Source organism: Zootoca vivipara, chromosome 8 (genome assembly GCF_963506605.1).
Source record: "Zootoca vivipara chromosome 8, rZooViv1.1, whole genome shotgun sequence".
Lineage (NCBI taxonomy): Eukaryota > Metazoa > Chordata > Lepidosauria > Squamata > Lacertidae > Zootoca > Zootoca vivipara.
This window is the reverse complement of record NC_083283.1, coordinates 31779237-31806075: the sequence shown is the minus strand read 5'-3', so window position 1 is coordinate 31806075 and position 26839 is coordinate 31779237.

Here is a 26839-nt window from a genome sequence, read left to right as displayed (position 1 = left end):
TGAATATCTACAGTATGTATATGCCTGCTGGCCTTCCTGTGTGTGTGTGTGCGTGTGTGTGCGTGCGTGCGCACGCACACACGCGCGCGCGCGCCTGCCTGCCTGCCTACCTGCCTGCCTGAAGTGTATGTGTGTGTTTTATGTATGGTGAATGTGTGTGTGAGCACCCTTGCAGCCCTTGGATAGTTGCCCAAGCCTCAGTCTGAATAACTTGACATTTGGACCCTAGTGAATAACTTGACATTTGGACCAGTTTTGAGTTCCATTGTCATTCTCTAATGAATGGATTCTGTTTTTCAACTGAGGACAATCCAAATGACATATTTAAATTAGTCTGGTTATTTTAGTCATTTGATTAACATTTTGTTTTGCTTATTATGAGGAAATTTGCAACACATTTGTGTGTCATGACAGATGGCCAGGGTTGTTAATTCCATGTTATTTTTCTGTGAAAATGTATGACTGCAGAGAATAAGAAACACTTTTGTTCCAACAATGAACACGTATTCAAACACCTTTAAAGCATCAGCAGAAAATCAGTTGCATAATGAATGTGATACATATTGCAAAGTCACCAGCTTCAAAGCGATCTTACAGGCTCAGTATACTTGTCTCACAATCCTCTTGGGAAGGTCAAGACAGGGCAAATTTCCTCTGAAGGGGATATGTAGATTGATGGTGTCTTTGTAATGATCTATTTACAAATGTGCAGGTTAATTACAGGAGTACAAAAGCAAGTACATGGTGAATGTTGGTGCAAATACAACTTCAATCTAGCACCTCCAAAACCTAAAACAGATACCCAGCCAAGTCCAAAAGTAAGTGCTACTTTGCAAGTTCTTTTGATACACACTCTCCAGTACTCAGACTAGGCAAACCAGTTTTAGTTCCCCTCTTACTCTGCAGATTATTGGAACCAAGGTGCATTGACAAGAAGTGAATTTGTATCCAGTTACATGGCTACCCTGATCGACAACATTGACTAGGGCTGATGCGAGTTAGAGTCAAACTGCATTGGAGGGCACTGCATTGGCTAACCCCACCATAGTTCCTTAGCAGTGGGCTGCATTGTTCCTGAGATAGGATTGCCATAGTTCCTGACCAGTGTTTAAAAACTCTAGTCTAAAGCATGGCAAAGGCTAAAGGGCCCCCATTATGCATATTAAGACAGCAGAACAAGTCACACTAATATTTTTCCTTGCTATGTGAACTGAATTAGGAAATGTTTTGGATTTCCTGCCCTCTGATTTTTGTATCATTTAAAAAGCTCAAATTACACTCCTTATTTATTTGCTTTTGTTTGTTTTGTGTTTGCTTTTGGTGCCTTGTTTGTGGTTCTTTGAAAAGCTGACTTTTACAAGCAGAGCAAAGGAGCCAGCAGAAGAAAATTGTCTGCAAAAAGTAATTTGAGCACTGCAGGCAGCAAAGATACCGGAAGCCAAACAGCTGTGGGAACCTTATTTTGGAAATCAATTTAATGAACACCTTTTAAAAGATGTTTCAATAGGCTCATAACTAATTGGCTGGGGGGTTGGGGAAAACTAAGGAGATGGGTAATCACTGCAGAGAGGGAAGAACATAAATGCAGGTAGCCTAAAATATTAAAACTGATTTAAATGTATTACATATTTATAAAGTAAAATGCAAAACATTTTAAAACTAAAAAAGGGGCCTAATATGCTTTTCGTTTTTTCCAGTGCTTTTGGCAGGCAGAATACTGGAAGGCAGGAGCAAAATTGCTTCTTAGTGAGCAACTGGGTAGAATATACCTGGTGTGTTTTTTCTTACGTTTCAGAGGTGGAGAACCTATAGGTAGGGATATAAGAAGGCATTGTTTTCTGTTCTGCCCTGTCTTTTTTGCATGTGGCACTTCTTCCCTTCCACTGCAGTTTGCCTTGTGCAAAAAAACTGAATTACCGTACTCATCTTGCTGTCCGCTGTGGCAAAATTTTGGGATAACTAGCCTCCTTTAATCAACATACTTCAGTCTAATTAATGCATGAAGGGGTTAATATAATAGAATAAGCTATCATGCTAGACTTAGCTATGTCCACTTCCCCTCCTCTTGGGAGGAACTAGATGATCAATCCTTTGTTCACTTCAGTCTACATGTGAACTTCAGGATATGAAGAGGTTTGAGCTGGTTGCTGTTTTTTTTAAATAGGGATGTTGAAATTAAATGAGTGCCATTCAGAACCTTCTTAATGGGAACTCTTGGGGGTGTTTTTTCAGCCGGAACTTTCCAGAAGTCAGTTCTGGCACTTCTCAGGTAGATGCCATTGTCATTATATAAAAAAAAAAAACCAGGGGAGACATTCATGGTGAGTTCCAGCACCTATTTTTCTAAGGAGCACATAATTTCTAAGGATAATAAGAAAAATTTGTGCACTGTGTCTAGGTTAGAAGCACAGGTTTCTCTGTAAGGTTCGTACAAATTCTGAGAAGTTCCATAACTGCTATGAGGCCCAGCTGAACTACTGTGCTCCACTTTAAATCAGAGAAAGGTAGGAAAGAGCCTTTAGTTGCATCTGGTTTAGCTGCATTTAAATGAGAATTTACTAGAAATCTATAGTGCATTATAACATCTTATTTGCTAATGTGAAGATAAACCAACTATGCTAGGATGCAGTAGCAAGTATGTAGGCGATGCTATTCTAGGAATGCTTTTTTTCATTGAATTGATATTGTCGTAAACCGCCTTGGGGGGCTCTTTTTTATAGAGCCAAAAGGCAGTAATAGCAATGCTGTTAAAATAAATAAGCTAACATGCACTGCCTGTACATCCCAAGTGACATATAATCAATGCAGGTTAAAAAGCTACTGGTGGGACAGAAGTGGCCATTTACCGTCAATATGCATTGCTGTTAATCATAGAGCAACTGGGACTTGAAGGAAAAGTCACTGAGTTATTCTCTTGGCTGTTAAAAAAGAAAAAGAAAAGCTGTGGGATCCTACAAACATGCTAATGAGAAATGGCCTTGTCCAAAGCACTGATTTCTGGAAAGTTTATTCAACTGTCAGTTACCAGCTTAAATGCAGCAGCCTTTATTAGTAGTTTCTGTTTGCTGAAAGTAAAGGAATTTACCTTATTAGAGGTTTCTGTTTGCTGAAAGTAAAGAAATTCCCTGAGCCACTTTTATCTATAATTATTATATATATATATATATATATATATATATATATATATATATATATATATATAATGTTGTGAAGGCAGCTGCAATGACTGTATGCAAGGTACTCTAGCAATGGCTCAACTCTACTAATTCATAGTTGCAATGCTCCTCGGAATAGAGAATGCTATTAATAATATTTCAGAATGTTTAAATATAGCTTATTTAGGAAACTGCATCCAAAGGAGTAGTCCTCTTAGTTGAGTGGCCATGGGTCCTACTTGACCTAGGAATTTCTCTATTTAAAGGGCTGTCAGAGGACAGTCCTTTATCTGTAAGGCTATTTTTTAAATCAGCAGTGGCTATTTGATGCCTGGGTTTTTGCATACCCATCTGTGCAGTTACAGAAAGGCTGGCAATGCTGGCAATGCTGCAATGTAAACAGTAATTTGTATTTGCAGAAATGTGTTTCCCAGTTTGGCAGTGTATTTTGTGAAGAGTTTAAGAATGCTTCCATTAAAATGTTTTGTGGAATATTTCAGGAACATGCAGAAAACACATTGTTCAAGCTCATTATAGACTGTCCGCTCCCGACTGTTCTACTATCACTGAAACTTCTCAATGGGATTTGTGTAATCATTTTAGTCAGCAGGTTAAAGTTCACTTTTGCAGGCTTATGGGTAATTCATTCATCTTTCACGTGTCTCGGCAGTGTGCATGGTCCTGGGTGCTGCTTTTCCAGCATTGGAATTTGATTTGTGCCTCTCCCCTAATCTCACTGGATTTTATGAGAGAAAGGAGAGATTTGAGGCTGGCGGGTTTGGGTATTTATCTAATTTAAGTAATGCTGGACATATTACAAAACAGCACATTGACTTCCATCTGTCTGCCCTTTTTAATGATCTGTTTTCTAAAAGGAACTGAGAGATTTATTACACTGGAATTTCTGAAGTATAGAGTAGATCCAGTGTCAAACCAGGATAAATCTCTTTAAATAACAAGTGACAAAACACAAATTTGAGCTCAGAAAGAATTATTTATATTAATCTAGAAAGATTACAGCACTGAAAAAGTCAAAATAATTGGGGGGGGGTTAAGTATCTTGTCTAGATAAAGTTGTCCAGAAGTGCTTTTTTCAGTCACGAAATAGGGCTGTTTTAGCCTTTCACTAACACACATACACCTCCGTGCTCTTTCTAAAGCAAATGGCAAATGTTTTAAGAACTACTTACTGGCCTGGTAACCTTGTCTTAGCAAGATTTCATGAAAAACTGTGGTTCGCAGTTGCTTTGTTCCTCCCTAGACCTTTTTGCTCCCACTTAGCTAAGCACGACATGCAAAGCAACTCACCATTTGTAAAAAGTCCTAACACGTTTTATGACTTTAAATGTGCTAAGACGTACCAAGAATTCACTACTGCAGCATCAGTTTCTATGCCAATATTGTAGGTAGAAATGCCAAGCAAGATCTGTAATTGTCATGGCTGCAGTAGGTTTATGCCTTGGTTGATCACTTCTTCCATCCCTTTGGCATTCCCTCCATATTGGAACCCAAAGATTATTTAAGCAAACATAAAGAAAACATAATTAAAATGTCATTATCCTTGAACAGTTTATGTCTTTTAATCTATCACAGTTGTCTGCCACCATTCCTCTGAAGAGCTCAGAGCAGTGTGTTTGGACTTTTTCATCTCCAAAACTGTGTAAGACAAGCTCAGTTGAGAGCTGGTGAAATGACCAATGTGATTCAGTGAGCTGTAAGTCAGAAATTTCAGTTTTGGTGTCTCTGTTGAGCCCTCTGTCTATTACATCAAAATTGTGGTGTTTGGATCTTTTTGGTTTACTTAAAATTCGAGATCCCCCTCCCCCATTCAAAGCCAGATGTGAAATGTTGATTGCCCCACCCACCAGCTATTTGAAGACACAACAAAGTCACATCTAGTTTGACCCTAAGTTTCAGATCAGAGAATCTAACAGAAACCTAGATATTCAGGGGAAAACCTGGTCAAAAGCAATCAATTATTACTTAATATTTTACAGGTTGTGAATACTGGGTCTGAGAGATAATGTGATTAGCACAAGGCCAGCTATGGTAGAGAAATTTGTTTGATTTGCAGCTTCATTTGTTGTGGTTGTTTTGGAATTGGGGTCAAATCCCATTGCTAATTTATTGCCTATTGTCCAGAGTATCTACCAGGAGTAGATACTGATCTGCTTTCTACCCACCCTTACACTACACTTCACTTGCTTTCAAATAGGTTCATAAGATCATAAGGAGTGAGAATAAGCTCAGGCCTTGCCATTCCACCCCACCTCTCCAACTACTTTCCATTATATGTATTATATATCATTTTCCATTATCAGAATTATATATCCATCCTTCTTTAGGGCCTTTTGTTTGTTTGAGTCTAATCCTCTTAATTCATCAATACTGCTGTGCTTGAAAGACCCAGTATGTAAATCTTTCAGAAGACTTAGTGGTTGTTTTTTTTAGCTTTATTACTCTGGGCATAAAGTTGTCTTCTTATTCACAGTTTTATAATTTATAAAGTGTGCCTACTCCCATTTTCATGTTCTCTTAGATGAGTTTAGATTAGTTCTATCAATCCTCTTTGTAATGTTAACGACTTAAATTAGATTACTGCAAAAAACTGCCTCTGTTAGTGAATATAAACCATTTCCCTTAATCTGGTGGTTAAAAGTTAAATGTTTAATGCTAGTTACCATCTGGTCACATATTAATAAATCCCTTTGAGACATATAACATAGTATTTTTGTTGATAATCAGCTCTTTTCTGAGCGTTACTGTGTGGCAGTTCTTTATAAACATGGGAAACGCTTTTCTGATGAGCTAGAATGAGACAGCTTCAAAGAGAGTGAGCTGCTTTGGAAGGTTAAGTTTTCACTTATTAAGCTGAGATATGCACAGTGTTTTGCTCTCACATGGATTCCATTCACCCAAATCACAATTAAACCAGGAAAGTCCAACAATAGCTAAACCATAGTTTGAAGTTAGTTTAATATCCTGGATTGTTATGAAGCTGCTTGCCATAATTTCCAAATTCTGATGAAACAGAAAACTGGTTAGTGGTTAATTAAAATCTTGATCCAGTTGAGGTTTATGACAAAGGAGCTGCATGCATGAAGAAAAAGGTCGTGTATATCTCAGCTAAATTAACTAATGTATTATAATCCAAACACATTGTTAAAGTTCCCTTTCCAGATTACACGGTAGTATTTTTAATACAGGCATAACCCTCTTAAATGTTTAATTATCAATTAATGATAAAAAGGAATGAAAAAGCAACTAATAAAAATAATACATAATAATACATAATTAACTGGTATGCTTATCTATCACTTCAGTTAGCTTCACCCTATGGCTGAAGTTCATCTCTGTGTATCTTCTGCTTGCATCCTACCTTTAAAAGAAAAGTCAAGCTCCATTGGAAAGTTATTCACATGCTTAACTTTTTACCCATTGAAATCTGTGTTAGTTAGTTGGTTGGTTAGGTCATTCTCTCTGCTTTTAACCAGGAGCAAAATACTTCTGCTGTCCAAAAGAGCTAACGTTTATAAGAGGATAAATGATTAGATACAAAAATGGTAGAAACGAAGGTGAAAGGTTTAATTGCTGAGTGTCTTTTATTCAAATGTGTGTATGAAAGATTGTACACCTATGATAAGAGAGAGATGGATATTTTATACCACTTAAATGGTTAACACATTTATGCCAACAGTTTTGTCCCAATGGAAAGAACATTGTCCCATTAATTTCAGTTCTGATATTTTATTTAGGAATTCAACCATTCATAATTCAGAAAGTGAGCTTAGCACGCACCTTTGTGAAACTGCATAATTAGAGCGAAGGAAATGAGTCCAGTACTTTTAGCACCTGTTTTGTTACAAAGTAATGATTGGTATTTAAACATGCTACCTGCCTTTGCCAAGGTATGCTAATTAACTCAGCAGGTTTGCATCCATTTCATGATGGCATATTTGTTTTGATTATTCTTATTCTTATGTTGTCAAAGCTATGGCGCTCCGCACACTTATATAGAAGTAAGTCTCACACAAGAGGTGCCACAGCACCTGTGTGATATTTTTCCTATTTAGTGAGCAGATATTGCAGGCAAATATACCACGTGATGCTGCCAATTACCCAAAAAAGCACATCATATATATACTTTCATCATCAGTAGTATGAATTCTTTTATAGGAGAAATTTTACCCAGACAACATTGAAATAGATTGAGATTTCCACTAGCGGTATACTACTGCCGGTATATTTTTTTCCCTTATTGAATGTGTGCCAGAGGTTAGTGTAACAGTGGTGCCTTAGGGTTGTATCCGTTTGTCACTGCTACCGTAGTCTACAATCTGGATCTGGAATGCATAGTAAAATATGACTCTAAGAATTCTTCAGCCTTTTGCTTCAATGGACCATCAAATCCTCCTGAATCATCTAGAATGGTTTGGGGGGGTGCTACCAGGGCTGACCCTGCAATTAGGCTGAGTGAAACAGCTGCCTCTGGTGGCAAATGCTAAGGGGCAGGAAGTGGACAGATTTTTGTGTGCCACGTGGCTGCACTGCACCACCTAAAGCTAGTCTACTGCCTTCAGGCTCGATGGGCAATGTTGGCCAATTGCTAGGATTGCAGTAAGATTGAGCAGCCAGTCTGGTTTGCTTTTCTGCATGGAATGAGATGAGGCACCATCTTGTCCTTTGTCTTGAGAAGCAAAAGGTCATGGGCTGATCCTGCATACTACCCTGGGGCAGCAGAGCTTTGGGGCAGGCAGCAATGGCATACTCTCAGCAGCACTGTGCTTACTGGGAGGTGCTGAGGTAGCAGCATGGTCAGGGGAGCGTCAAAGGTTCTTGCACACCTAGCGTGTGGCCACTGCTGCTAACCCATAGCTTGCCTGTCCTTGCTTCATCACCCCACTCGATTCCTGTTCCATTGGGTGCAGCACTACAAGGAAGACACCACTGCCACCACATACACACAAGCCACTGGGGTGATTCAGTTCCTACTTCTCTGGTCAATCTTAGAAAATTAGCACTGAACAATTTAGTCTGTGGGACACTCCAGGATTCTGTCCCCAGTGCTGTTTTATTATCTAAATGTAATCCTTGATGGACTGTTTTGAGTGTCTACGATGCTGTTGATTGTTGGGAGCAAACTTGCACAACATTATCTGAACCAATAAGAGCAATAGACAGAAAGGTAACCTATTCTTCCTCGCTGACTCCTCCTTAAGTAACTACTTGTTGATAGAGTAGATCACTTCCTTTTAGACTTTATGTCCTTTTCTCTAAGTTTAGTTAGTTCAAGCCAGTTAGAGCATCAGTTAGCATGTCATATTGCTAACTTCTTGACTCCATTGTGGCCACATCTTAAATTGATGCTTAGAATTAGTTACAGGTAGGTAGCCGTGTTGGTCTGGCGTAGTCGAAACAAAAAAAATAAAAAAAAATCCTTCCAGTAGCACCTTAGAGACCAACTAAGTTTGTCATTGGTATGAGCTTTCGTGCGCATGCACACTTCTTCAGATGTTTATGCTTAGAATGGGTTGGTGTGCTATGAGAAATAAATCTTAAGTTTTCTTTATCCTTTCAACCAATGCAGAGTCTTTCTTTTTGCACACCAGTGCAGTATATTTACTAAACATTGATAGTGCCTGCTTTTGAGAAGGATTAAAGAGAGCAATTACGATGAACCTGGCTGTTGTGCTTTTGCTGATGTGTAGAAAAGGACTCAAAAGAAAGCAAATTCCCAAGAACATGCTGGTTGTGGGTTGTGACAATTACAGTAGGCAAATACAAATGCAGGTGTGTGTGTGGTGGGGGTAAATTGCAGAGAGAAAAGGTATCTGAGATAAGATTTGGTGATTTTTCCTATTTTTTACCCTTTCTGTGTGTAAATACAACCAAACCTTTTGGCCAGGAAAGGTTGTTGGCTCCAGGGAAGAAGAGTGGTAACTTTGGTAAGTTTACAGGTTGTCCAGGAGACCACAGACACACTAGAAACTGTGCTTCCTAAATGACATATGCTGTTATTATTTAATAGTCTTTACCGGCCTGGTTTTTTGAAAAAAATGTGTTAGGATTTTACTGCTGCTTGTCTTGCAGTCCCTTGAAAGAAAGAGCTAGACAGCATCTAGTACAGATCCACAAGTGTATAGAGTTAAGACTAAGCTACACATTTATGTTGCAAGCATCTTGAACTAATGTGCTTATTTACAACTACCGGTGTATTAGAGTGGGAAACCCCTCTCCCCATCCCATTTTGCCACCAGAAATTATGCCCAAAGGTACTTTGGTGCAAATATTAACTGGAGATAATTCTTGACACACAAAAAGTTGAGGGAAAGGGTGGACCCCATTTCCCCACACCATGGACCCAATCCTGTGTCTTCTTCTCTAAGGAAAGTGGTGTGGCCACTACTAAGCACATTACTTAAAGATGCTTTTAACAGAGTGTGTAGTTTGGCCCTTAGATGCCAATTTCCAAGCATGTCAATAAGCCAAGTGAGAAAGTTCAATATTCTAAAATATAGTTGGTACCAGACAATCCATTTCCACTAAAGGCATATGTCTAGACTAGGGAGAAAATGCCAGCATTTTGAATGAATGAATAATGCAGCAGTTATTTTATTGTAATGAAACTTATCAAAACGTGTACTGTAATGGCCATGACTTTTAAAAAGGGGTGGAAAGAAGAACATTGCTAGCAATAAAGTTGTAGGGGAAAGTACTTTTGACAACAATGTAGGTAACAGTATATAAATAACTGCTCAAATGTGAGATTCACTGCTCAACTAGTTATTACAGGTTGGCAGTCTATAGAATGTATAATCATTCAATCATTAAATATTTTTATACCTTTTAGCACCCCTCAATTTTATAGATTTGCTTTCAGTAAATGTTAATTATGCCTGGACATTTATTTTAAACTTGGTAAACCACACGGTTTGACACATCAATAGCTCAACAAATGGATAAAATATTTTTGGTCTGTTAAATAACACATTTAGGACTTACCGTAGTAAGACATGGGGTTGTAAAATACAACTTGGGGTTCTGTTCTGAGCAATAGGGGAGGTCTTTGCTCTGCTCTCTGTTTACATAAAATTCTTCACATTATATTTACCAACAGAGGGAGATAACGGAGGACACTGTGGGGGCGGGGGGGGGGAGAAGCTGCTGTATAGGAAGGCAGAGGACAGTTAAGGGTAATTGTAATAGGATTTCTATATATAGCAAGGCTGTGCATCCACTCTTAGCACTTTATTCTTTCCTTGAGCGGGTTGACAAGCCGTCTGATGTACCTTCAAGTGCATTTTAGAACGGAATCAATTTTTATGGCTGTATTAGATTATCACATAATCAAATGGCATGCATCAGATCATAGACCACCAGAGTCAACATCAATATGAATGTGAATAAAGTCCAAGCATTCCTATTGTGCAAGATATTCAGTGATTACTGTACAACCGTTTTCAAATTCACAAACATGATTTACATATTAGCCTTTCTTTTCAGCATAAACAAGTCATACACAATTGAATGAAAGCAACCGTTTTGATTACTACCGGTACTATTAATTTAGATGGGAGGGGAGGTTGTGATTTAAGCTTGTGACATTTTTCCTGTGCTATTCTCAGCACAGAGGTGACTGCTGCTTATGATTTTGTTGTATACATTTTACAAGATAGAAGCACCAAGTTCCTGTCCTTGGTGGACTACACTGCTGATTAGAGGTAACACATCAGATACAAATATTTGAGAAAGGAATTAAGAGTAGAGAGAGGGTAGGACAAAAGATGTACTGGTACGTACCTCTGAACACAGTGTCAGCTTTTTCCTACATGCTCGTCTTACAAATCAGATACTATTTAAGCGTAGATGTTTCAAAATACTTTTTTTCACATTTTCCCCAGAATTTTTACTGAGAGTTTCATATACCAAAAGAAGGCATAGGCTTAAACAAAACCAATTAATATAATTTTTGTAATAGTGCTCAATATAATTTTTATAATAGTGCTCAAATAGCCATACTACAATAATTTATGTACCAAATTACTGGTGGACTGGGCATGTTTGCTTTTGAATCCCATTTTGGGATTTTAAATGTCCTTGCCATCAGCTATTGAGATGTATTTTAGTTTATTAAACTGCAAGTTGACTTGCTCCTAAAAGAAAATGTTCCTTTCCAAACTTCCCAAAGGTGTGTTCAGTCTGTGTAAGTAATAACTGTGTTCACCTCTGGATTTTGAATAAGTCTTGTTGAAACAATGGCCACAGTTCTTGTGGGAATTTTAAAACAAATTGTGTGAATACATACTGGAATAGAGTGTGTTTTCTAGATTAATTGGGTGATCTACCTTCCATTCATTATCCCAGTAGCAGAACACCCAGCAATTCTTTTGTGCAAATAAGCTCCAAAGCTCACTTGGGATTTGCTAAAGTATGGATCATATTGCAATCAAAAATACCGTCCAATTGTTACTGGAGTCAATGGAAAAAATCCAGGAAAAGTAACTTATTGTACAAAAACTGGACAGCAAAAAAATGTGGCTGAGTGTGCCATGTATAAAAACCTTAAATCATATCAACTGAAAGTTCAGAGGTAATGGACAGCTAATTTATAACTACTTTGGATTGCAAAGTACAGGGTGAATAAACTACTTGCCTGTGTTACTTTGTGTAGGTATATTTTGGCATTCAGTGCAGATCTTCCTTAAAACATGTTTTCCTTGCATGTTTCAATGCATAAAGCCTACAACACAAGGCAGATACATTCAATATGCTTGGAAGTCACAACAAAATGTGCTCTGTCAACCTCAATATAGCAAGTATATCAAACAAGATGCTGCTTCTGGGAAGGGTGCTAATATGCTACTACAGATTTTCATCTCCTGTCCTAACATGTTAGGGAACAGCTATATTGAGTTTACACAAGCCCACAGATAAGAAAAAACAACAACATAAAATCAACCTCTGTATGGCTAATCACAGAAATAGCGGTGTTGGGCTGAGCTGAAATGAACTCCCAGTTTTCCTACCCCATTCCGGGGCAATGAAGTGGGGCGGATAGCAATGCTTCTGGGGTAATGAAATGCAGGCAAAATATTTAAGGCAGCAATGGCAAGGAGAGCTCTTTCTATCAGATGTAAGCTTGCAGCAATATTCTTTGTTGTTGTTGTTCAGAATCTATCTAGGAATGGCATCACATAATGACATATTGACATGTTGCTCACAGAATACTTCTAGGATGAAATGGCAGGCAAGGGATTTTTTTTGTTACAGAAGTCCCATGGGAATTATGTTGTGTCACCACATATGAAGGTAAAGGGACCCCTGACCATTAGGTCCAATCACGGACGACTCTGGGGTTGCGGCGCCCATCTCGCGTTATTGGCAGGGGGAGCCGGCGTACAGCTTCCAGGTCATGTGGCCAGCATGACTAAGCCGCTTCTGGAGAACCAGAGAGGGGAAGGAAACGCCGTTTACCTTCCCACCGGAGCGATACCTATTTATCTACTTGCACTTTGAGGTGCTTTCAAACTACTAGGTTGGCAGGAGCAGGGACTGAGCAACGGGAGCTCACCCCGTCGCGGGGATTCGAACTGCCAACCTTCTGATTGGCAAGCCCTAGGCTCTGTTGTGTCACCACATATACTCCTAAATTTCACAGTCTTAGTTAAATTTGCCAGTATTGGAATAAAGATAACCGGTTGCCATTTTTTATGGGGTCAGTTAAATATAGATTTTAATTGAATATATTTTTCCAGAATTCCACAACACAAAACAGCAACAAAGGAAAACAATACTTTGTCCAGTTAAGGCATTATTGTTAGATCACACAAATAAAACATAGGCCAGAATGGAAAGTCAAACAGTACATTATTTTACCATATTTAAGCAAAGGACCAAAATTGGTTAGGAATCACATCTGGCTGTATGGGTCATTGTGAAAGTGAAGGGAGGATAGAGAGTTTCGGGGACTAGTATTCACTTCATCAGCTAATTTGGCAGGTATCTTATCTACATGGTTTTGGAGGAGAAGGTAGTATTTATTACTTTTGTATCCACCCTTTGCCATGAGGCCCCAAGACCGGTTACAATAATTTTAAAATACAATATTAAAATCAGGTTAAAACAAATTAAAGCTAATATAATACCGGTAGGAGGTTCCTAAAAATATATCTCAGTTGTCAAATACAGGAATCCTGAGCAGTGGAGGGAAAGGGAATGCAAAAAGTTCGGACCACGATGGCCCTATTAATCCTTAAAAGTGTAAAAAATCATTACAGCAACCATTCACAGAGCATTGTTGATGATAATGCAGACATCCTGACACTGGCAATCTAACAAACATCCTGGGATAAAAACCTGTTTTTTTTCCAAACAGCACTCACTGACAGCACCTGTTTTCTTTATTCAGTCCACATGTGATGGAGCTGAACTACGACAAGTGGTAATTCATATACATATATATAGAGAGAGAGAGTTTTTAACAGAAGTAACAAAAATAGAAAATAATCAATAACAAATACAACAACAACAAACTAAGAAAATATACACAAAAATACATTATCAAATCCATAAAATGGGATTCTCCGAGTTCCTTACAAGTTTCCCCACCACTAATTTCTGTGTTGTGCTTTCTGATGTCAGATTGCTGCCCTTTTGGTTACATTTGTTGAATCTGCACTGTTTGTCACTGCTGAGAGGCCATTGCTGACCCACCAGATGAACTGCTCCTGTTTCCAATGTGAGATAGTGCTTGTATATCCATTGTAGACATATGTTAGTAGCGTGGCTTATCAGTAGAAGTTAGTCCAGGCAAAACACTGTATCTGAAGTGGAGAATGTCAGCTTAAGCCCAGGCATTTTCTGCCCATATTATGCCAATTTTCCATACGGAACAAGATCCAGTGTTGGTGTAAATCTTGAGCAGGGGAATTTACTCCAGCAATTGATTGCCATAATATAAAGCCAAGCGTATATTTCTTCTTCAAGCTGGCTTTTTGATATACCGGAGGCCTGTTGTTGTTGTTGTTTTAAAAAAAGTCAAGTACCTCATTTCAAACAGCACTCACTGACAGCACCTGGAATTGCATTTATTTTTGGAAATTGTGCAAGAAGTAGTCTGTAATGATTTTTCCTCCACAGCTGAATGAGTTCCATAGCCTAGGTTTGTCCTCACGAACCCTCCAGTTGGTAGGCAATCCTGGGGGCTGCAGAATGACAAGCAGCGGCTGTGTTGTGTGGAAGGAGGGCTCTATACAGAGCCCTTAACCACCCAGTAGAATCAGTATAACCATGGAAAAGCAAAAGTTACAGTTACCCCCCTTTAGGCATCATGTTTCTCTGGTGATTCCAGTCACAGGAGTGACGTGGTCCCCTCACCTTCCTTGCCTGCAGGTTGACATCAGAATGTTTTGGGGCCCTCCTTGAAATTCAAAGGTCCCTGTGGTTCATATGATTGAAGTTATATTGAAGGTCCTAGCAATACACAGGTGGGACTGAACCTGTTGTTCATACTGAGCAGAGGTTACCCCATATATAGGTCTGCTGTGAGACATGTGATGAGGTACATATAATGTCAACACTTGCCTTCAGCTGCTATGGTGATTTGTGTTCCTTCCCTTACAGCTAAATCATATTTATTATTTTTGTTCTATCCATTTCCTATCAATTTCCAACAGCATTGGAAAAGCCTGTTGTACTCATTTGTGGCCAGTTAATTCTTACACAGAGTAGACCCATTGAAATCAATTGATTTGAATTGGGCCTTTCTATTTAAGTGGGTCTCCTCTTTGTACACATTAATTGGCTACAACATTGTCATACTATAGTCCTATTGCTCTCATTAATTGTTGTTGTTGTTGTTTAGTCGTGTCCGACTCTTCGTGACCCCATGGACTAGAGCACGCCAGGCACTCCTGTCTTCCACTGCCTCCCGCAGTTTGGTCAAACTCATGTTGGTAGCTTCGAGAACACTGTCCAACCATCTCATCCTCTGTCGTCCCCTTCTCCTTGTGCCCTCAATATTTCCCAACATCAGGGTCTTTTCCAGGGAGTCTTTTCTTCTCATGAGGTGGCCAATGTATTGGAGCCTCAGATTCAGGATCTGTCCTTCCAGTGAGCATTCAGGGCTGATTTCCTTCAGAATGGATATGTTTGATCTTCTTGCAGTCCATGGGACTCTCCTCCAGCACCATAATTCAAAAGCATCAATTCTTCAGCCATCAGCCTTCTTTATGGTCCGGCTCTCACTTTCATACATCACTACTGGGAAAACCATAGTTTTAACTATATGGACCTTTGTTGGCAAGGTGACGTCTCTGCTTTTTAAGATACTGTCTTGGTTTGTCATTGGTTTTCCCCCCAAAAGCAGGCATCTTTTAATTTTGTGACTGCTGTCACCATCTGCAGTGATCATGGAACCCAAGAAAGTAAAATCTCTCACTGCCTCCTTCTATTTGCCAGGAGGTGATGGGACCAGTGGCCATTATCTTAGGGTTTTTTATGTTGAGCTTCAGACCATATTTTGCTCTCATTAATATATTGCAATAAATAGACATTGCGTTAAGCAAAACTTTACCCATTTAAAAAATATATAAGTGACCCAAATGTTGGTTTCCATGCAACATAATAGGGACAGAGTATTTCACAGTAGCAGAGCATGAGATTTGCATGCAGATAGTCCCATGTTTAGTTCCCACCCTCTCCAGGAAGTGGGAGCTGTGTCCGGAAAAAACACACTGATTGCTTTATTTTCTGTGTTTTTCAAAAAGAGCAGGTAAACAAATTTACATACATTGTTGATAACTAGTTTAGATGTAAAGTTAAGAATGTGTAGTAATTTATCTTGTGACAGTGTTCTGTTTCAGTGATTTCACTTCTAAGACACCAAATGATTAATTCCCCTGGTGCTGCCACTTGGCCTAATTGGTCTCTGTATACAATGCAAACAGAAGGTCTGCTTCCTTATTGGCTCAATAAAGACTTTATTATATAATGCCATAGATACTGACCAATCTCATTTATCATTATGTGCAAAAACCTAGTGCCATTTCACACATTGCATTTTAAGGCATCAAGCTAAAATAATGCAAACAGGAATACAGCCAACCAGGAGTTTACAGATGTGTGTATCATATAGGTGGCCTCATCAGGGAGCCAGGATTGGCTGCAAATCCCTGTCAGTTACAATCCCTGTGAATTCTTTTCCTACCTAAAATGTTGTTGCTGTGAATAATCTGTTATAATAAAATGAAGCATGACCCAGGAATGGAAACCATCTGAACTAATTCCGGGCAGTTTCCTTAGCTGTGGTTTCTGATGATAACACCAAACAGGGCATACCCCTAAATGTCTCCCTGCTGCTACGCGGTTGCTCTCGTAGTTCTATTTCAGGATTTATATTTCTCCCCAAAGGGAGTTCTGAAACTCAGGACACTGTGTGGTTCTGTGCAAGATCAGCACCTGTTTTTAAAGTTCAGGCCGAAAGTGATCTGGCAATGCAGCAAGAGGATTAACTGCCGGGACTAATTACAGACACAGTTGCAGGTACAGGCCAAGAGGTCAGGTGAAATGTCATGTTGGCAGGATAAACCAGCCAGCCCAGGCAGAAAGCCTGAGGAAGAGAAGCAGCTTGTGAGGACAAGGAAAGAGGGTGGGTTGAGAGGTACAGGGTATCTTGAAGAAAGGGATTGGATTGCTGCAACAGGGAGTACCGGTAAATCTTGGCTTATTATATGGCAAGGATAGCTTGATACAGGGCCATACTGTAGGTTATGTAGCTGTAGCTGTAAGTCTAGGGAGTCCATACAGGGTAAATGTCCACAATGTCCACAATGTCCATATGGAGATAATAGCATTGTGCTACATAGCAAGGCTGGGGGTCAGCCACTTTTCAGCACCACCCCATATGCAATATGGAGTTGAGTGCCGTGAACAGCATTGCAGGGGGGTTATAAATTCTCCCTGTTTTTCAGGCCTCTCCCCCTCACATCTGCAGTGAGAGCAATTGCTTTCTTGATAAGTAGCCCAGTGGCAAAGCATTTAGTTTGCATGCAGAAGCTCTGAACTTGAGGTCTCTGGCATCTCCAGGTAAGTTCTCTGAAACCCTGGATAACTGCTGCCAGTCAGTGTAGATAATGCTGAGCTAGATAGACCAATGATCTGACTCAGTATAATGCAGCTTCCTATTTCCAAAAACGAATACTTGTTTATTAAAAAAAGGAGCAACTACTATGGGGGTTTTCCCATATAAAACACCAAAAAAATCAGTTTTGGCTCATCTCCAGTTCAGATACATCATCAGCCTCTCTGTCGTATCACATGACAGAATTATTTTTTTGAAATAAATGTTTAGTTTTAATTTATTTTGTGGGCGGTGGTTTTCTGAAAGAACCTTTTGCTTCCTGTGCTGAAATCAATTCCTGCCACTCCAGGATGTGTGACACACAGTGTTTATGGTTACAAAATGTGGCTTGTGTTTGTATTGATCATAAAGTGCTATTAAATTCTGCAGCTCTGTAATAAGATTATAAAAATCAGAGCAGCAGCTCATTTTTGGCTTCTCTGACACATTAGGCATTCTTGCTCATTATGAATTGAACGGCTACTGTGAGCTTCCCTTTAATGATCAGCTTGGGCAATTTCCTGTTTAGTGTCCCAAAAGTGCAAATCTGAATTATTTTCTCATGTGCAACTTTGCAAGCACAGCTACTCTGTTTGGAATCTGAAAATTGTACTCCGCTCTGGATGTATCTAGGCAAAACCCAACAATAAGAAGAAAACTGTGCATACTGTATATTGTCTTATGATCACATGTTGCCCTTGTGGATCATGCCAAAGTATTTGATCTGGTAATCTGAACACTTACCTCCCGCAGATTTCAAAGAGCACTGAGTGAACTAACCAAATGTTCAGAAGCGTATGTTCTTGTCTGTCATATACATCTAGTCTATTATTAATAATATGAATAATTTTATTATTTGAACCGCACCCATCTGACTGGGTTGCCCCAGCCACTGAGCAGTTCATTCATACATGGTTAATCTGCAATCTTGAGCTCATTTTCTAGTGAGAATGCCCCATTGAACATAGTGGGACATACTTTTGAGCAAACATTCATACGACTTTATTCATCATCACTTGACTGTTCAGCACTTGATAACTGGCAGCAGCCGAATATTGAAAGCATGGTGTTCTTTGATAGAGATGTCACGATGTGCATATATTTACATGTCAAGGCCCCATGACATTCTCCAGGTATTAAATAACTAGACAATACACAGTATTTTGGTTTTATGGAATTAAATAAGGCCACAGTTTGATTGGTTACAGATGTGAAGGATTTGGCCATGGGCATTGGGATAAGCTACCCAAATACTACTCCAGCCCCTCTGCTGGCAGTGTCTCTAAGGGTAAAGCCAACTGGAAGGGACACTCTATGACCTATATCAAACTGGGGCATCCCCCAAATGGTCCCTGTTGAAGGAGTGGTATGGCCCTAGCCCCTGTCTTGGCGTCGGACAGTAGCCACTCCTCCCAGATCCTTTAACAGGATACCCTTACTCGTGGAGAGGCAGAGGCTACAACCTCCCCTCCATCCAAGATCTAAGCTTATCCAATGCCTGTTAGCCTTACAAAGTTGTGACAATTGCTATGAGGTTGACGAAAACCAATTGGGTGATGCCAATTTGCAAAATGGGAAAATTCCCACCAGCAAAGAAAATAGAGGCCAATTGGCCTGGTTTGTTGTTGTTTAGTCGTTTAGTCGTGTCCGACTCTTTGTGACCCCATGGACCATAGCACGCCAGGCACTCCTGTCTTGCACTGCCTCCCGCAGTTTGGTCAAACTCATGTTCGTAGCTTCGAGAACACTGTCCAACCATCTCGTCCTCTGTCGTCCCCTTCTCCTAGTGCCCTCAATCTTTCCCAACATCAGGGTCTTTTCCAAGGATTCTTCTCTTCTCATGAGGTGGCCAAAGTATTGGAGCCTCAGCTTCACGATCTGTCCTTCCAGGGAGCACTCAGGGCTGATTTCCTTAAGAATGGATAGGTTTGATCTTCTTGCAGTCCATGGGACTCTCAAGAGTCTCCTCCAGCACCATAATTCAAAAGCATCAATTCTTCGGCCTGGTAGGCCCGCAATATATCCTGGCCCTGGGAGAGGGGCCAAGTGGACAGTTGGTCCTGCACCCAGGGAATGCCCGCAAAATCCCACCACCATTGGCCAATTTGGCAACAGACAGGCAATCTGGCCTGCCATTTGCCAGTTCACTAAAACGGCCCAGGGCCCACCCACAAAACTGCCTGCGATAGAAGGCAAGCAGACTTCCCAGGGCTCGCATGACTGATCCAGGACCTGGGGTGTTAATGGACATCCTAAATCAAATTTTACCAAAATCTCTGGGGGGAAGTGGGAAAGGCTAACCATACCCTTCCTCTTCCTTATTTCACAAACAAATGATCGATATCAATGGGAGCTGCTTTTTCTCTGAGGTCAGTTCTGAATCAGTGCCATGAAACCATGTTAAAGAGCAAAAAATGTGTTCAGTGAAACATAAGAGCTCACAGTGCTCTTGTGTGGTATCCCTGTGTGGTATGCATGGCATGTGTTTTTCTCTGTCTTGAGAATTCCACCATATTCAAAGCCTTGTCTTTTCTAAGGGTATCCCATTCTGCCAGTACAACCGTTTCACAGCCCACCCCCGTACAAGTGAGTGGCAGTGATGCCAATATCAGGAGGACAGCTGTGTGACTCTCCGCAGCCAGCCAGCCGTGCTGCGTCTGCATATGCTGATACCAGAAATCACTGCTTAGCTCACAATTAACCTTTGTGTCATATGAATGGAAAAGGGAGCAGAGTGGGCTGAATCCTTCACACAGCTGGACTGTCCAGCACAGTTGTGTATCAGGTGTCCATCTAAATCCCTTTTGAGGAGCACATTATATGTTGTACATATTTATAGTAATGAATATGCAATCCTTTTAATTACATTCTCACATTAAAGAATTGCACTCCTATACTTGTTAACTTTTCTCACTGATACCTTTTCTTGTTACAAAAAATTTATATTGCAAGAAAATCAAGCAGACTTTCTATTTTTGAGACAGCATCTCAACTTCACACCTAACTATGTAGATTTAAATAGAGACCTATTGATGTTCAGAAACAGCTGGTATAGCCAGACAGCTCTGTGTTGTATCCATTAAAGGACAGTCAACTGTAGGGTGAGAGGATTGTGAGAGCCAAGGTGAGTCACCTTATCAAAATTTGACTTGCCTCCATAAATATAATCCGTTATTCCAAAAATCATATTCCATCTCACAGCACAGCAAAAAAAACCTCTTTTTGTTGTTGTTTCATATCCTGTTCTAATTTACTAATTTAAGTCTAACTGAGTACTACTGCGATGTGAGGGGTTATATTGCTTTGGCTAATAGGTCAGCTTCATTTTATGTATGTTTTCTGTGTGTTAAACAACTTTACTTATGGAAAGATTTTATATCTACAATTTATAGCATAGAAAGATGATCCTATGGGAACAGCCAAATGGGTTCCATTTCTTATTTCAGTTTACTCAGAGAAAGCTGACGTACCCATCCTATTATTACAAGTATCAATAAAAATGTGAAAACAAAACATAAGAGGCTGCTGTCCATTTAGAAGAAGCTTTATCAGCATCTACTCTGCTCCCTTCGGGGGGGGGGGAGTAGTTCTTCACAAGAACCTGTGGGGCTAGTTGGGAGAATGATTTTGATTTTACGGCACTGTTTCTATTGCAGTAAACGTCTGCCTTCATGAGTAGATGTAACTCCAGTACCCTTTTCTTTTTAGTCAGATTGGATAATGATATAGTTATGGTCACCAGCTTGGATAGCTTTAAAAGAAGATTAAACAAATCTATGGAGGATATGGTTATCAGTGGCTACTAGGCACAATGGCTATGTTCTATCTCCTCTGAATACCAGTTACTGAAAATCACAAGTATGGAGATCACTGTTGCACTCAGGTCCTCCTTGCATGTTTCCCATAGGCTACTGTGAGAACGGGATTCTGAACTAAAGGGGTCTTTGGCATGATCCAGCAGGGCTGTTATTCTTTTCTTAATGCATCACAGTTTGATAGCCAGGAGTGTGTGCATCCAGTTCTAAAAGAAAAAATACAAATTATGTGCAAATGAGATGGGAGTCATAATGAAGGATGAAAACCATATCAGTTTGTGTTTGTCTTTCCAACCCCTGATGGCTTGATGATCAACCTGGCACCTCCTTACAGCTTCTAAGATGTCAAAAAACCTCAGCCTTAATTTTCACGTTGTTCTTTGTAACTATGAAGTCCAGAAACTCAGGGATAGCTAGAGCAAAGTATCAGGGATATCAAGTGTTGCTTGTTTTCCTGTTACCCATTTCAATGTGAATCTGTTTTTATTTTATATTTCCTGGCTTCTAAGCATGGGGGAAATCCCAAAACATGCTCTTATATTAGAGTCATTGGCTGATTGGGCAAAAAGAAGAGCAGGATGCAAGGAGCTAGTACAGACCAGATACTAAATGACCTAGCTCCCCAAATGCAAAGAGAATGTCTGCCCTTTGTTCTGGGAGCTAATTTAGAAAAATACTATATGTAAGTTTTTTAGGATAAACATGAACTACACTTCCTTTTATCTCAGGGTGGTGTGAGGACCCTAGGCATCAAAAAGTATGGGAAACACTGTTTTGGGACTGAGAATGTTGAGAGTTGAAGAGCGGTGGCCCAGACTCTGTTGGCATACAGTCTGCATGCTGCTGCATATGCTTGTAAACATGTGCAGCCAATGCTTTCACATATACAGGGTAACAAATGTGCTACGGTTTAATCCCAAGGGTCTGAGGGACTGAAGCTCACAGCGCTTAAATACTAATATGCTAATCCCAACCTCTGGTTCCAAGAGGTTAATATGTTGTTTCGGTTTTAGTGATTCATTCCGGATAAGGCTGGATCATACATTAGTCCAAAATTGATTTATTCATTTAAGCCTTTGGTAGAGGAGGAGACGTGAAAAATGCACCTCATTTTTAAAACTCAGGCTGATAAGCAAATAATTTAAGTAATTTATCAAGTTCCAAAATATAGAAATGAAATGCAGGAGAAAAATAAATAGGAGTAAATGTGTGTGTCCTGACTCATGCTTGGAAAATGAATGGGATGGAAGAAAAGCAGCAATGTATTTGCATAAAAGGAGGTTTTTGCATCCTCATTCTGAGGTTGAATTCATCAGGATATTCTGCTTTATTTATGTAAAGAAGGTACACAAGTTCCCATTTAGTGCTGTGCCGTTTTAGAAATTAGACCTTTTCTGCTGTGTAACTTTGACCAAGAAGGTTGTGTTCACTTCTGCTTCACACTAATGATACGGGGTTGGGGCCAGACTATGCTTAGCCATACTTAAGCATAGATGCATTAAAACATAAATCTTCTTGATTTCAATGGGCCTACTCTAAGTATGTGTGGTAGACCTGAATCCAGTCCATCATATTTTGATCACCAAGTGTGAATGGAAGAAATCCAACACTGAAATTGTATCACATATTCAGCTTCTCAGTACTAAATACAACTGTGGAATTCTGTGGAATAAAACTCACTCGTGAGGACTATTTGGAAACTGTATTCTCGCCTGCTATGTGGTTTTATGCATGTGAAAGAGTTTCTTATCCAAATCAAGCTGCTTTGAAACTGAATATCTACAGAAGTTGCTTTATGTCTTGTTGAATTATATATCGTTCCCCCCTCCCGCTGCTGCCTCCCAAATCATTCGTAAAAAGCACTATTCAGAATCTTACACACTCCACATGTGCTTTTCTCTGACACAATTTTGTTTGTTTGTTTGTTTTATTCATTTATTTCTATAGTATAGCTGCCAAGTTATCCCTTTTTTTAAGGGATTTTCCCTTATGCTGAATAGGCTTCCTCGCGAGAAAAGGGAAAACTTGGCAGCTATGTATCTATACCAAGCTTTGGCTCACACTATAAAATGAATACAAACCATTAAAAGAAAAAACAAGGCAAACAAAACTGAAAGAAGAAATAAAGCTAGCAAATGTTCTGTTTGTGCTATTAACTTTACTCCTCATTTGCATTTAAGTAATTAGTAATATAAAATTCCTTTCACACATAGTACACATTTTCACAGCTCACCATGGGAGGGACCTCCTTAGCATTCGCATTTTGCAGATGGGCAACTGATGAGACTTGCCCAGAGCCATCCGAGAAAGGCAGAAAGGAGCTAGGATTTTAGCATTCTTCTTCCCATGGGTCTACCTTGGGCTCTGCTTCCTTCCATAAATGGAAGGAGCCCTTCCACTTGTGGAGGTGCAAGTCTTCACCCAACCAAGAGAAAATAAAATAGCTATCCCAGAATTATTAGAGTATGACAACCGTGCCTTTTCAAGAAACTACCCTTTTTGCTGCACAAAAAATTGAACCTCTTTTCAGGTAGAATCTAAATGTCATTGTTCACAGTGTTCACAGCTATTGGTCTGCATGAGAACATCCAACAACCTTCGGCTGGAATATCTATAGGAATATTTAAATTAATGGCCACATCAGTTTAGGAGTATGGCTGTTTCTAGTTACTAATTGGTGATGAGCTTGGAAACCTTTCATCACAGAAGCTACAAAGACATGCCCTTGGTAACATCATTAGAAGTTCTTAGGACTTAAAACCTAAATGAGGCATGCAGTAAGATGCCAATTAGCAAAATGGTTTCACAAACCTGGCAATATGGAGAAAATGCAAGGTAAGCCACCCTAAGCTTTTCAGTAACCTCTGGCAACCTTCCAAATGCAAAAGGAAGCCCCAAGTCCATTGGCTCATCTAGCTCAGTGTTCTTGACACTGAAGGGCAGCAGCTCTGCACAGGTGGTCCCCAAGCCTTACGAAGAACGCTGGGGCTGAACCTAGAAGCTTTTCATGCAAAGCCTGTGCTCTCTTATTGAACCATGACCATTCCAGAGTTGAAGCCACATATGATAGGGGTGAGAAGATTATAGCCTGGAATGTACTGATGGATCTCTGAGTGATTTGCAGCAGATCACCAAAGATGTCTGGCTCCCAGTTGTTTGACAGTAGCAACAACAAAATGGCACACCCACACCAAATTAAGCTGCTGAAATGAAGAAAACTTGGAGTAACCAGAAATAAATTTTGCTTATGGAAGAACTGTGAGCTCAACACAGATCTGTCACTCAGTAGAAGTCCCTGTGTTCAAAGGCCCCGTGGGCTGTACTCAAAACAGTGCTAAACGGAATATTCCATTAGTGGCAGAATTTCTCTTTGCACAACAGAAGGTTCAGCCTCTTTCCTCCCACTGCTCACCCCCTTAAATCTGTTCTGAGGATTTCCCCAGTCCTCTCAAGCAGATTTTGGGAGGGCACAGGAGGAGGGGAGCAGAGGAAATCCCATTGGGCAAGTGGAACCTGTTCCACTTGCAGTTATTTAGTTGAATACCACACTTAGTACTTTTAATTCAAAGTATATGTCATTTGTCCCTGACTCCAATCAGTGGCTATCTGGGTCTAGTAAAACATAAAGTAGATCCATCAAGCCCTCTCCTGACGTGTGGTTTACAGTCACATACACACCTGAAAGAAGACTGTGGTACACACACTCCCTGGTCAGATGAATGCTCTCCAACATAATCGTTCCAGGAAACAAATACTAGTTTGGTTCAGATATCAAAAGGGTGCAGAGAAGGGCAGCCCAAATGATCAGGGGCTTGGAAGACGAGGTTGAAATGTTTGTGGCTTTTACAGTTTAGAACAAAATTGGGGGGGGGCAGCCTGGGAAAAGTGGATACTGTACAGAGAAGTTTCCCCTCCCCTTCTCATATGTCTGGAGCTTTGGGGTCATCCCATGAGACTCACTGGCAGTAGTTTGAGGACATAGAAAAAGGAGATACCATTTTATACAATGCATGATTTGTTGAATTCCTGCCACCAGCCTAGATGCCTTTAAAAGCAGATCAGAGAGATTCATGGAGGATGGAGCAATTGATGGCTATTAGTTATGGTGGCAATGTGGAACATTTGTGTTCTGAGGCTTTGTGTACTGTACCTCTGAATAGCCTTTGCTGAACAACATTGAGGAAGGGCTCTTGCCTTTGTGCCCTTGCTGTGAGCTTCCAAGAAGCATCTGGTTGGTGTCCATAGCAAACAGAATGGTGCATAGTGTGGTGTAGTGGTTAGAATGCTGGACTGGGACCTGGGAGATCAGGGTTCAAATCCCCACTTACTTAGCCAACAAGCTTACTTTGTCGACTTGGGCCAGTCCCCATCTCTCTACCTAACCTACATTGCAGGGTTATTGTGAGGATAAATCATGGTGAATTTTGTGTGCTGCCTTGAGCTCCTTAGAGGAAAGGTAGGATATAAATAGAATAAATAAAACTAGCTCAGGATTAGCAAACATAGTGCTGATGTTGTTGAACTGCAACTCACATCATCTCTGACCCTTGGCCATGCTGGCTGGGGCTAATGGGAGTTGGAATCCAACAGCATCTGAATGACCATGTTGGCTGCCTCTTCACAAAATAGACCTTTGGTCAAAAACAATAAGACCCCTTCTATATATATATGTCTTTTATTCTAAACCCTCCTACACCTTATTAGGCCCCTTCAGAGACAAAAAGAAAGAAAAGAAAGAAGAAGTCCTGCATGTTAATAATCTTTTCTGCTTCATACATGCTTATTTTCATAAAGTTTTCTTCATCCTGTAATTACAGATCTTCAGAATGACTGGTCAAGAACTGAAAAATAAAATAAAAAATGAATGCTTTTATGAGCTTTCCTGACCAGTGCTTTATCTTCTTGTCATTGTGCTTTCAGATAGCTTAAGTTGCATTTAATGATAAGTCACAACATTTTCATAAAGGAGCATTTCATATAGAGCAGCTAGTCTTGCATAACCACTGGGTGCAGAAATGCAACAAACATCTTCCCAAGGTTACTGTCTGAATGAAGGACTAGAAACTTTTGTCATTGTCAATAGGTGCTGGCAGTCAAGGAAATGTATTATAAACTCATCCTCAACAGACTTGGCTGTCTGAAAATATAGGTATAACAAAAGGGTTGTTTCTAAAGACTAATTGTGTTTCTTGTGACTATTGGAATATTTATTAAGTCTGTATTTATCCAATGACCTTGTCCTGCACTGATTTAACCACTACTGCTACTGTTTCACACTCTAAGTGCCAGCATTGTTCTAGGTACTGTAAGGTAGATACAGGTAAAGGACCCCTGGGCAGTTAAGTCCAGTCAAAGGCGACTATGGGGTGCAGCGCTCATCTCACTTCAGGCAGAGGGAGCCAGTGTTTGTCCACAGACAGCTTTCCTGGTCGTGTGGCCAGCATGACTAAACCGCTTCTGGTGTAATGGAATACCTTTGGCTGGACCTAACCATCCAGCGATCTTTCACACGCATGCACGCACACACACAAAACTTTAGAGCCACTGCAGACATTACTCTGTAGAAAATGCATCTCTGCCACAGGATCAATGCACAGTGGGGAGTCAATGCCTCCTTATTGCATGCACACATTGTCAAACATGTAATTGTAAAGTGCAAATAGGCACTGCATTTTCATGTGTGCACACAGAAAAGTTTCCTGTGTGTGTGTTTAAAAGTAAGCAATGGCTCTCAAGTGAATTGTGCTGAA